This window comes from Mastigoproctus giganteus, chromosome 12 (assembly GCF_048544385.1).
Source record: "Mastigoproctus giganteus isolate SK-2022 chromosome 12, ASM4854438v1, whole genome shotgun sequence".
NCBI lineage: Eukaryota > Metazoa > Arthropoda > Arachnida > Uropygi > Thelyphonidae > Mastigoproctus > Mastigoproctus giganteus.
In genome coordinates this window covers 126,448,343-126,462,217 of record NC_143586.1, presented here as the reverse complement: position 1 = coordinate 126,462,217, position 13,875 = coordinate 126,448,343, and the positions used below count along the sequence as shown (strand labels likewise).

Sequence of the window (13,875 nt, the reverse complement as noted above, 5' to 3'; positions counted from 1 at the left end):
AATTTTTTTCTTACTCATATGAGTAATTTAAATTCTATTTCTTCTGGGGCCCCAACAAGGCCCCTACCTAATCGAGATGAATCCACAGAAAGCACCTCTGCAAAAAGAGCCAGAACTGAAGATACACCACCACCACCACCACCATCAGTGACACCGCTTTTCTTAATTCTCCAGTCCACCGAGCAGTCAATAGGAAAGATGTGTCACCCCTCTTTATCCAGAAGGATTAGAAGGGTTGGCAGGATCACCCAAATCTGTAAAACGACTGCATTCTGGCAACCTTTTGGTCGAAGCTATAAATATAAAACAGGTGGAAAAAATCCTGAAAGCCACATCAATAGGGGGAATACCTATCACCATAATCCCCCACAAAACGTTGAGCTCTTCACGAGGTTTCATTTCAGAGTGGGACCTTCTTCGTGTCTCTGAAGAAGAGATCTGCTTTGAATTGAAAAAACAAGGAGTGATGGCTGTCAAAAGAATATCAATGCGAAAGGATGGGAATCTTGTCCCTACCCGAGTTCTCATCCTAACATTTAACACCCCACGGCCTCCAAGTTCCAATCAAGGCAGGATACTTAAACTGCCCAGTGAGGATTTATATTCCAAATCCACTAAGGTGTTTCAAACGCCAGAAATACAGGGGGACAAGGTTACCACAACAAACAGCTTGTCGTGGTAACCTTGCTTGTGCTCGATGTGGTGCGAAAGACCACGAGAGCAAGGAATGTTCAGCTTCCAAACCGATCTGTGTAAATTGCCAAAAAGAGCATCCTGCCTACTCCAGAGCATGCCAGCGGTGGAAGAATGAAAAAGAGATCCAAAAACTGAAAACAGAGCTGAATATCTCCTACCCAGAGGCAAGAAAACGCATACAACCAATAAATAGCAGGAAGCCTTCATACGCTCAGACGGTTTCTGCGAAGTGCACTATCAGTACACAAACAGAGATGACTGTACCACCAAGAGAGTCACAAGAGAGTGTGAAAATCAGTAAATCGCACGCTATTTATTGAGTTCACAGAAGCCCACCAAAAAAAAAACACAGTCAGCTGCCACTCCTATATCCGTACCTCCTAGTGCTCCACCACTACCAAAACCAAGTGGTAAAAAAGAGCAACCAATAATAACAGAAACAATGGATGTAGAAGACAAGGAGGTACCAGACGAATCAGTCTTGGAACTCTTTGTGGAGGAAGAAATTGACACCAGACAGCGTCCATTCCCAAAAAGAGATAAACACAAAACTGATAAAAGTCGGCAACTCAGAAGCCACCTGATGGACCCACCAAGCCAAAATAATGGCTAAATTCCTACAATGGAATTGTCATGGATTCCGCCGAAATATTGATGACATCAAGGCCCTCCTGCAAAAGCATAAGCCAGTTTGCTTTTGCTTGCTGGAGACTTACCTAAAGGCAAATGATGATCCCACCATGCGTAACATCTCAATTTTTCGTAAGGGTAGAATTGCAGATGGTCCTGCTCGTGGAGGAGTTGCTATCCATGTGGGCAACCAGAACCCAGTTCAGCCCTTGCTAATTACAACCAGCCTAGAGGCTGTTGCAATTCGCCTTACAGTGGGATTTTTATTAACCGTGTGCTCTATTTATTTGCCACCTGGGACTGACATCTCCCAGGAAGACCTTGATGATCTTGTAATGTAGTTGCCTTCCCCTTTCTTACTTCTCGGAGATTTCAATGGACATAATACCCTGTGGGGTAGTGCTAGCATCAATGGAAGGGGACGAGTCAAGAGCATATGCTAAATGACAATGATTTCTCCCTTCTAAATATTGGAACAAACACCTTCTTCCACATGCCTACCCGTACATTTTCTGCCATTGATCTATCTATCTGCTCCCCTTTGCTTCTCCCTTTACTCACTTGGGAAGTGGAGGAGAACCCATACGGAAGTGATCGCTTCCCTGTGATAACTTGCTTACACACTGGGAGACCATGTCTGTGTTTTAGGGTACCACGGTGGAAGTTTGATCAGGCCGGACTGGAGTGCCTTTCAACACCTGGCAAATTTTGACATCTCTGCAGTCAGTCAGGAGCCTATCAATGTTGCAGTCACATACATAACAGAAAATATTGTCCATGCAGCTGCAACTACAATTCCAACAATGTCCCCCGGTTTCCTCCGTTTCCAAAACCATGGTGGAATCCAAAATGCACAGTAGCCAAAAAGGCTCAAAACAAAGCTTGGGGGATATTTTGACGATATCCTACCACGGTCAATCTATTAGCCGTTAAACGCACACAAGCTAAAGCACGCTACGTATGCCATCAGAGTCAGAAGGAATCATGGATCCGTTTTATGTCATCGATTACCCAGTCTACCAGTGCTAAGGTGGTCTGGGAAAAAATCCGAAAAATGAAGGGGAAATACACTGCACACCCCTCATCGGTCCTGGAATATAATGGATGTACTATTGCAGACTACTGCAATAGCCAATGCTCTTTGGGAAACATTTTCTAACATCTCTGCAACATCATCTTACTCCCCAGAGTTTCTGGTCTTAAAGCACAACAGTGAAAAACAGGCCCTTAAGTTCACATCGAAGGGTTCCCACCCATATAATCGGCCATTTACTATCCACAAGCTGAAAACAGCACTTGCCCGTACAAAGGCTACCGCTGTTGGACCAGACAACATCCATTATGAAATGATCAAACATCTTTCACCAGAATCCATGGACCATCTGCTCTTCCTGTACAACAGAATCTTTCTTGAAGAGCATTTTCCGGATACCTGGCACAAAGCAACTATTCTTGCTTTTCCCAAGCCTAGAAAGGATCCCAAATCTCCGAAAAGCTATCGTCCTATTGCTCTGACTAGCTGTCTGTGCAAAATATTGGAGAAAATGGTCAGTGTTTGTCTCTTATGGTATTTAGAATCAAATGACCTCTCCTGATTTCCGTGCAGCTTCCGAAGAAACAGGTCCACACCGGATCACTTAATTAGACTGTAAACATCTATCCAAGATGCTTTCCTAAAAAGAGAACACTTTTTAGGAAATCCATCTTCTTTGGCATGGAAAAAGCGTATGACACAACTTGGAGATTTGGTATTTTAAAAGACCTTTACAATCTCGGTCTAAGAGGTCACCTTCCCGTTTTTATTAAAAAAAATTTATCCTGCCATTATTTCCAAGTTCGTGTAGGATCCTCCCTTATGCCAAGAGGAGGGGGTACCACAAGGATCTGTCTTAAGTGTCACGCTTTTTGCCATTAAAATAAATTCTATTTCTGAACAATTTCCTCCAACTATAAACAGTGCACTCTACGTCGATGACTTCAGCATATTTTCTCAATCATGCAATATGAGAGTTATTGAGAGACAACTGCAACAAGCTATTGACCGTCTTAACTCCTGGTCCACGGCCAATGGTTTCAGGTTCTCACCGGAGAAGACCGTTTGCATCCATTTTTGTCGCAAACGTAACCTCCACCCTAAGCCTGAATTACGACTTGGACAAAGCACCATTCCAGTTGTATCAGAGATGAAATTCTTGGGACTCATTTTTGACAAAAAGCTGACATTTATCAAACACATTTGTCAGCTACGCACAAAGTGCACAAGAGGGCTTAACATTCTCCGCTCTCTCTCTTCTACCTCTTGGGGTGCAAACCGATGCACTCTACTCCGTCTATACCGTGCACTTGTACGCTCAAAATTAGATTATGGGTCTCAGGTATATGCATCTGCCAGAAATAGTGTTGTTCGTTGGCTTGACCCCACCCATCATCAAGCCATTCGTATTGCTACTGGTGCATTCAGAACATCACCTGTCCAAAGTCTGTATGTCGAAGCAAATGAACCACCCTTGTCGCTTCGACAAATGCAGTTGTCTCTACAATATATGCCTTCAAGCTGAATACCTAGCCAGATCACGTCACGTTTTTGAGCCACGATGGGAAAATCTTTATAACACACGACGCACTGCGAATCGCCCATTCAGCATTTGTGTTCAAGAGCTACTCAATGAGCTTAACATCTCAGTAGACAAGGTTGCTCGATCACCAAAGGAGCCCCTTCCACCCTGGTATGCACAAACACCAGCATGTGACTTCTCGCTTGAGATTGCAACGAAGTCTAATACTCCGTCTTCTGTCTACCTTCACCTCTATTCACAACACCGTGCAGAACATTGACTGCTTGCCAGTTTACACAGACGGCTTGAAGTCAGAATTGTATGTGGGATCTGCTGCTGTTTTTCCAAATAATACCATATCAGACTGCAGCATTTACACTGCTGAGCTGCATGCTATAGAGTTAGCTCTAGATCACATAAGAAAACACCGATATCAACGGTATATTATATATGCCGATTCAGTGAGTGCACTACAGGCTTTAACAGCGGTGTCACGCACTAATCCTCCAACCCTGTCCCAAATTCAGCAGATAATATACATCCTCTTTGTAGGTGGATTCGGTACCTGCTTCTCCTGGATCCCCAGTCACATCGGGATTAGAGGAAATGATTTGGCTGACATTGCAACCAAATCGGCATATCTGATGGATAATCTTGACCTGTTAGTCCCCTATACAGACTACAGGCAAGTGATCCGTAATAACTTACAATCTCAGTGGCAAGATTCGTGGCATCGCGTGATTACTACAAACAAACTATGTCGAATTAAGCCTGTGATCCATCCTTGGCGGTCCAGCTTACGCAGGGATCGCAAAGAGGAAGTTGTTCTTGCTCGGCTCTGCATAGGACACTGTCATGTGACACACTCCATTTTGCTGAGGGCTGATGACCCTCCTATGTGCGAGCAATGCGACACCATTTTATCCGTTCAACATATTTTATGCGATTGTACCAGTTTTAGAAATGCTTGTTTTACTGCTTTTACCCATCTGACTGAGCCATATACACTCAGTCAAATTTTAAATGACAATGACAATGTGTCAGCAGTTTTGAAATTTTTAAAATTGATTAATAAATATACATTCATATGAAATATACAATTTGCTTTTATCATTGTACTGATTTTATTTATTGATATGTCTGTGTATATATGTACTTTTCGATGAAGTATGAAGTAACCTTTTTAAAAGTTTTTAACTTTAATTTCTAATTTTAAACTTTTCATGGTGCATTATAACCTTGCTGTTTTTGCAACACAAAAATCAGACCTCTACATTTGTCAGTGTTAAACTTCAATTGCCACCTCTCAGCCCATCTGCTCAACTTTTCTAGATCCTGTTGCAGCAGCATACTGTCAACGTCTTTAACAACCCTGCCGACCTTCGTATAGTCTGCAAACTTGGACATTAAACCTGATATATCATCATTAATGAATACAGAAAACAACAATGGACCCTGGGGGACTCCACTAATAACATTAGTCCATGAAGAGCAATGTCCATTGATTACCACTCTGTTTTCTTCCACTCAACCATCCCTTTATCCATAGCAGCAATTTGCCTCCAATGCCACACTGCTCCAATTTGTGCAGCAGTCTGTGCAACAGTATTAAAAGTCTTTCTAATGGCGCCTCCATAGCCAGGTGGGCAGGAGCAGCAGTGCGTAGCACATGCTTCTTGATTGGACCGGGGTTCGAGTCCGTGACCACCAAATACGGAGGATGCAGAAAGGTCACGGAATGACAACCGCATAACCCCGGAGCAATATGACTTTAGTTGCTAATGCTCCTAAAAACCAAATAACAAACAAACAAACAAACTAACAAGCCTTTCTAAGATCCAAATATATGATATCAAAATTATTCTTTGCATCCAGTTCCTTTGTGACTACATCGTAGCATCCAATAAAATTGTCAGGCAAGACTTCCCTTAACAAACCCACGCTGTGTCCGAGCTATAACTGAAGTCTTGTCTAGATGATCCTACAATGCATCTTTAACCAGTGCCTCCATTAATTCAACATTGTTCTCTTAGGATAGCCCTAGGTGCATGCAGAACATCACTAGTTCAAAGTCTTTACGTTGAGGCTCACGAACCTCCACTTAGCATCAGAAGAAATATGTTGCTGATGAATTACTCAGCTAAAATTAAAAGCCTGCCTACTCATCCTGTTTGGCCACTCCTGCATGATCCTCAGTGGAAAACCCACTATACAAATAAATGCAGAACAATTTGGCCTGCTGGTATCAGACTGCAGATGCTAGCAGAAAGCTGGAACATCCAATTTGATAATATCCTCAGAGAATCAAAAGATCCAGATCCCCCCGTGGACTACCTTCACACTTTTTTCTAATGAATATCTTGAGGCTTTATTCCTCAAGGTATTCATTACCTTGAGGAATAAAGGAATGAAATTGAGGAATGAAACCATTCAAGGCTTTATACACCTCTATCAGATCACCTCGCTGGTGCCTTGTCTCCAGACACTGTAATTTGCAAAACTTAAGCCTTTCTTCGTAAGAGAACCCCTTTGTTCCATTCACTAATCTTGTTGCCCTTCTCTGTACTTGTTCCAGCAGCCCTACATCCTTCTTGAAATGAGGCCTCCAGACTTGTATACAGTACTCTAGGTGTGGCCTCACCATTTCCTTATACAAGGGAATAATCACCTCCTTATCCCTGCTAGAAAAATTCCTATATATCATTGACAATACACCATGAGCTACTCTTGCAGCCCATCTGCACTGCTCAGAGAACTTCATATCTGCCTGCACAACCACCCCCAGGTCCCTTTCATTCTCTACCACTGTCAGTGTAGTACCACAGAGTTGATACGTTGCTCTGGGGTTGCTGTTTCCCATATGTAGTACTTTACATTTGTCAATGTTAAACTTCAATTGCCACCTCTCAGCCCATCTGTTCAACCTTTCCAGATCCTGTTGCAGCATAGCATCAGTAGTGTCCTTCACAACCCTGCCAACCTTTGTATTGTCTGCAAACTTGGACATTAAGCTTGATATACCATCATCAATATCATTTATAAATACAGAAAACAACAATGGACCCCATACTGAACCCTGAGAGACTGCACTGATAATATTAGTTCACGATGAGCTGTGTCCATTGATTAACACTCTCTGCCTTCTCCCCCTCAACCACCCCTTTATCCATAGCAGCAGTTTGCCTCCAATGCCACACTGCTCCAATTTGTGCAGCAGTCTTCCATGTGCAACTGTATCAAAAGCCTTTCTAAAATCCAAGTATATAATATCAAAGTTATTCCCTGCATCCAGTTCTTTTGTGACTGCATCATAGTATCCAATCAAATTGGTCAGGCAAGACTTCTGCTTAACAAAACCATGCTGTGTCCGAGCTGTAAGTGAAGTCTTGTCTACATGATCCTGCAGTGCTTCTTTAACCAGTGCCTCCATTAATTTTCCTGGAACAGAAGTTAAACTCACAGGTCTATAATTACTGGTGTCAGCCTTTGATCCTCCTTTGTGAATTGAGGTCACATTTTCACATCTGCAGTCTTTGGGTACCTCCCCTGAGTCCAAGGAAGCTCTCATGATTATGGCTAAGGGTTTACTTAATTCTTTAATATAACTGGATAGATCCATCCACCCCAGGTGCCTTTCTTGTCTTTATCTTCAACAATTTCTCCTCCACTTTACTCTCAGTTATTACAAGATTCTCTAGCTTACTGCCAGAGTTGAATACACCTCTGGCATTCCCCTCACTGAATAACTCCTCATGTGTGAATGTCGATGCAAACTATTCATTTAGTTTGTTAGCTACTTGAGCAGGATCATCAACAGTTCACCCATCGATATCAAGTGGACCAATCTGATTCATCTCCTTCCTTCTAGAGTTTACATAAGTAAAGAACTCTTTGCTGTTTTTCTTTGCATCCCTTGCCAAAGATTTCTCGTAATCTGCCTTCGCCTGCCTAACCTCCTTTGTAACTTGATTACAGATCAACTTATATCTGTCATAAGCTTCTGTGTCACGTGTTAATTTGTATGTATCCCATGCATTTTTCTTCTCTGCCATATGTCTCGTTAGTTCATCTGACATCTATTTAGGCCTAAACCTTGAACAATATTTCTTAGTTGGTATGTAAAGCCTAGTAGCTTCCAAGGTAAGTTCTTTGAATGCTTCCCATTTTGAATTTGCTGTTGGTAACATCATCAGTTGGTCCCACTGTATAGAATCTAAATACTGTCTCAGTCCATTGTAATCGCCTTTACGAAAGCAAAAACCCTTCCCTTTACCCCTAATGGTAGTTACCCCTTTGAGTAAATCCCACTTCAGCACACTGTGATCACTGCCACCTAGTGGTTCCTTTATCAGCAGATTCTTAATGTAGGAAGAATCACTACTGATAATCAGATCAAGAGTATTACTCCCTCTAGTTGCCTCCCGGACATGCTGATGTAGAAAACAATCATCCAATTAATCCACAAAAGCCTTGCTAGTGTGTGAGTGACCAACCCACAAATTCCAGTCAATATCTGGGAAATTAAAATCCCCCAATATAAGACTCTCTGATTTACTGGCCCACTCTATTTCCCTGTACAGTTTCTTCTTATACTCATCAGAGTCATTAGGCCTATAGTACACTCCTCCTCTCAATTTTGATCTCCCAATGCTTGTCACACCAAACTGACTCGACACTGCATTGTCCAGCGATGTCGACTGGCTTCACTTCCTTGGATTTTATGTGTTTCTTAACTAATAGCATAACCCCTCTTCCCTTCCTATCCTGTCTATCCTTTCTGTACACATTGTACGCCCCAAATTCCAGTTCTGCATTCCTTATATCTGTGTGACGCCACGTCTCTGATATCACAGCAATATCCGCCTTTGATGCTTTGAGCAATACCTCAAAGTCATCAAATTTATTTACCAAACTTCTAGCATTGGTGTACATGCAAGTATACATGCACCTGTTGTTTTTCTTAGCTACCGTAACACAACCTATGTGTTTATTTGTACCCCAATAATTCCCAGCAGTCTCTGAAATATTCTGCATTTTATTTTCCAGGCTGCGGCTCATTCCAACAGAAGCAGTACAAGAATCACTTTCACCTCTGCCAGTGGCTACTGTTAATCTATTAGTTCTTGTATCTCCCCCCCCCCCCCGAGGTAGCAGTTTTCCGACCCATCTAACACTGCCTCGATAGCATCAGCAAATATTCGTGCACCCTTTCTATTTAAGTGTATACCATCCCTGTAGAAGCAGTCTCTCCTGTTAATAAGTACAGACCAGGCTGAAAAAAATTCTACCCCTTAAGCCTTGCACAATCTTTCCAGGGCCGAATTGATTGACAAGGCTCTCATCATATAGGTAATACTCAGCAAATTAATAAATCAACTGGTTTTCTGTTGATTTATTATTTTGTTGAATCAAACGTGATTACGTTGCCAGTCAAGCATAGGTCGAGAGCCACACAAATATCATCTGTAGAGAATGAGGTCCTGTCTGATTAGGTGCTAACACTGTCTAAAAGTTGTCTCGCACAGGTAATGGCTTTTTGTACTGGAAGAGAAGTGAATAAGCAGACTACATTGAAGGAGGGCACGATCTGGTCTACAGAGATGGTGAGACCTTTAAAGAGGTGTAGAAACTCTGCACTGTTGGACACAGTACGGTTGGTATAACCCACCAGGGATTCCCCAAGGTATTCCCCACAACGGCCCGTCGATGAACTTTGAAAGTTCATATGTAGGTGAGTTGCAGGAGGAAACAATGGGCCTTAGAGGAATGCCCAGTTTGTGGCTCTTTGGGGGCCAATAAAATTATGGAAGCTGGCAACCTGTCACATGAAGTTGCCGACATACAGTTTTTGAGATCTTATTAGATATAAACGAGCCTTGTATCAATTTATTGACTTGAGATTCTAATCTCTCCAAAACTTTAACAGGAGACTCCTGTACCGGCTCATATACATTGTGATCATATAGGAGAGAGAGAGAGAGGGCCTTATGTAAATACTCAGACCTATCCATAATTACAGTGCGCCGACCTTTATCAGTAGATAGGACTATGATGGTGTCATCTCTCTTGAATTATCTAAGAGCTTCTTGTTGGCAGCTGCTAAGGTTTGAAGCGACGGGATGGTATGTTGCAAAATAGAGGCAGTTGTAAAACGAATCTCGTTCGCGGTTTCCTCGGGCATATGAATGAGGGATACCTCCACTTCCATGGCTAATTGTGTGATGGGAGGTTTCCGTGGTAGGACAGCAGATTTAATCCCAAAGGTTAAAAGCTTGTTCTGTTCACTGGATAACTGTTTGCTGCTTAAATTCAAAATTCAAAAAAAACATGTTATCCTCAGAGTGGCCCCTGTGACGGTGTTGTTGATGGTGTAGGCCTCACGTAGCAAGTTGTTAAATTTATTCTGGCGCAAGCAGTATATATCAGTCACAAGGACAGCCTGTGAACATAGAATTTGAATGATGCTAAAAAAAGTTAAGGGAGAAACCAAACCTTATAGCTCTTAATTATACCTGGATTTGTTGATGGTAACTCTCCATAGTTCCTGGTGCAAACTGCCAATTTAAATTCTTAAAGTTTTCAGGCCGAAACTAAAGCAAGCACGCTTCATTTGGTCATGATGGATAGATTCTTTGAATCTGAATCCCTTGGGTATTACATGGGGAGATTTGCGGCGATGAGCGAAGCAAAGATGTTGCTTATTGTGGACTTCTAACATAAACCTTTTTTGGAAGTTTACAGTGATGCTATATTAGCATCAGCATTAGTAGAGGCATATGATGCAAGAAAGCAAGCTTATGCAGCATCAGCCAAAAAAAAAACCCCTCTGTTCGTTCGAAATACTTGTCCCGCTGAGCCTTAAATTTATTTAGGCTATCAACTTTCACAACAAGGGATGGAAGTCTGTTCCACCAACCAACTACCCACTGGCTAAAGGCAAATTTCCGCACATCTGTCTTTCCTCAATCTGAACTTATGCCCTCTCAGGTCATTATTCTGAGCAAGAAGAAGAATTCCATCAGCATTGAGCATGCTCAAACCATTCAAGGCTTTATACACCTTTATCAGATCACCTCGCCAGTGCCTAGTCTCCAGACACTGTAATTTGCAAAACTTAAGCCTTTCTTCATAAGAGCAACCCTTTGTTCCATTCACTAATCTTGTTGCCCTTCTCTGTACTCGTTCCAGCAGCTCTACATCTTTCTTGAAATGAAGCCTCCAGACCTGTACTCAAGGTGTGGCCTGACCATTGCCTTATACAAGGGACGAATCACCTCCTTAACCCTGCTAGAAAAATTCCTGTATATCATTGACAAGACACCATGAGCTACTCTTGCAGCCCATCTGCACTCCTCAGAGAACTTCATATCTGCCTACACAATAAATGAAAAGGACCCCCAGGTCCTTTTCATTCTCTACCACTGTCAGTGTAGTACCACAGAGTTGATATGTTGCTCTGGGGTTGCTGTTTCCCCTATGTAGTACTTTACATTTGTCAATGTTAAACCTCAATTGCCACCTCTCAGCCCATCTGCTCAACCTTTCCAAATCCTGTTGCAGCAGCATAGCATCAGTAGTGCTATGCTGCTGCAACAGGATTGCCAACCTTTGTATCATCTGCAACCCTTTGTAACCCTGCCAACCTTTGTATCATCTGCAATCTTGGACATTAAGCTTGATATACTATCATCAATATCATTTATAAATACAGAAAACAATAATGGACCCAACACTGAAGGACTCCACTAATAAAATTAGTCCACGATGAGCAGTGTCCATTGATTACCACTCTCTATCTTCTCTCCCCCATCATCCACCCCTTTATCCATAACAGAAATTTGCCTCCAATGCCACACTGACTGCTCCAATTTGTGCAGCAGTCTTCCATGTGCAACAGTATCAAAAGCCTTTTTAAGATCCAAATATATAATATCAAAGTTATTCCCTGCATCCAGTTCTTTTGTGATTGCATCATAGTATCCAATCAAATCGGTCAGGCAAGACTTTCCCTTAACAACACCATGCTGTGTCCGAGCTATAACTGAAGTCTTGTCTTGATGATCCTGCAGTGCTTCTTTAACCAGTGCCTCCATTAATTTTCCTGGAACAGAAGTTAAACTCACAGGTCTGTAATTACTTGTGTCAGTCTTTGATCCTCCTTTGTGGATTGGGGTCACATTTGCACATCTCCAGTTTATGGGTACCTCCCCTGAGTCCAAGGAAGCTCTCATAATTATGGCTAAGGGTTTGCTTACTTCCTTTCTGCCTCCTTTAATATAACTGGATAGATCACATCCACCCCAGGTGCCTTTCTTGTCTTTATCTTCAACAATTTCTCCTCCACTTTACTCTCAGTTATTACAAGATTATCTAGCTTACTGCCAGAGTTGAATACACCTCTGGCATTCCCCTCGCTGAATAACCCTTCATGTGTGAATATACATAAGGGCCGTGTACTGAATGAACATTTGCTAAAAATCTTTGGTTTTGGGTTCCATAATTGTCATAAAGTGCATTGCTCCTACCTAAAAGACTGAAACTAATACATTTATTATAAAATAAGTTAAGATACAAAAATATGTAAACAAACAGGAGCTTTCACACTTATCCCACAGGGATTGGAAACCCAATTGTTGCAATATCTCAACTGCCTGCAGTTTTCATCCCAGAAAAGTTTGCTAGCCGGGTGGCATTATGAAGTAGCTGGGTGGGGAAGTGTAATAATTCACAATATTATAAAATTTTCTGTTATTTATAAATGTGACTTTAGCAATCCAGAGCAAAAATTAATTGCATAATTTAACAATATATACTCCTGTTGCATTGTTTCGGAACGCTGTTCCAGAATCCTATGCATCTACTATATAAGGTGTTTGCAACTTCCTGGTAGGAAATTATGACCATTTAACTCTAGCATGAAAACACCAGTCCCCCCTCTTTCTTACATAGCAGTTGTGTACAGCGAATTACATACCCCGATTGCGGTAGTTGTTACTTGGGCGAAACTGCTAGAAGGCTACAGGATCGAGTCTCAGAACACAAAAGGGCACTCTGGTCCACTGACTCCGAACACTATCAGTCTGAACAATATGCCCTCGAAATCATTCACGTAACTACTGCCAATGCTCATGGTTTGAGGCACTATACATAGCCAAATGTAGTAGTGTCTTCATCTTAACAGGGGTATATGGAGGCAGCTGTTTTGCAATACGACGAATGCTGGCATACATCTCGTGTACATACCTTATGTTTTCAGCACCAAGCGTCTGATTCTGCCAGTGACTCATTCGTTGTTCTATTCCATATAATGTTCATCTACCTCATGTACCCGCCTTACTTTGTCTAACATATGATCATGCCCGTTCTTATATTGATATTCCATATGTAATGTATTTGTGTATATAATGTCCAGCTGAACAAGGGACACATCGCTCCTGTTTGTTTATATATTTTTGAATCTTAACTTATTTTATAATAAATGTATTAGTTTCAGTGTGTTCGGTAAGAGCAATACACTTTATAACAAAGTATAAAAATGTAATTAAAATTGTTTATTATGTCTTCATAATTTATTATTGTAATGCATGATGCAAGTCTTTTCACTCTCACCAAAAATAACAGAGTGGACAGATCATCCATGTCAAATAAAAGTTAGAATCCATTTTGGTTTTAAAATGAATAAAACTTTTTTTTTACTCCAATAGCCAGGTCAGAGGAGTTCACATTAATTATTTTTTGATGATGAATTCAATTGTTAACCATTGTTAGAAGTCAATTAAATTTGAATTACCTCCCACTGAAATGCATGTGATTTTGCTGCCATCTCACTCTTGACCACCCGGTCATTAAGGTTAATTTGGATGGAACATTCTGAAATGCTTTTCCAGTGTTGCAGAAAAGCAGATCAAAGTGAAAATTTACAAATTCCAGTTTATAAAAGTTGGCAGGTATGCAATTGAAATCAGTATGTCTCAACAGTAATTTTTTTTTTCTT

At 41.4% G+C, this 13,875-nt stretch overlaps 1 protein-coding gene across 1 annotated transcript in view; it reads left to right on the top strand.

The window, feature by feature from the left end:
• UbcE2M (NEDD8-conjugating enzyme UbcE2M) overlaps positions 1–13,875 on the top strand; it is a 125,683-nt gene that overhangs the window by 78,345 nt on the left and 33,463 nt on the right. The window lies entirely within an intron of this gene.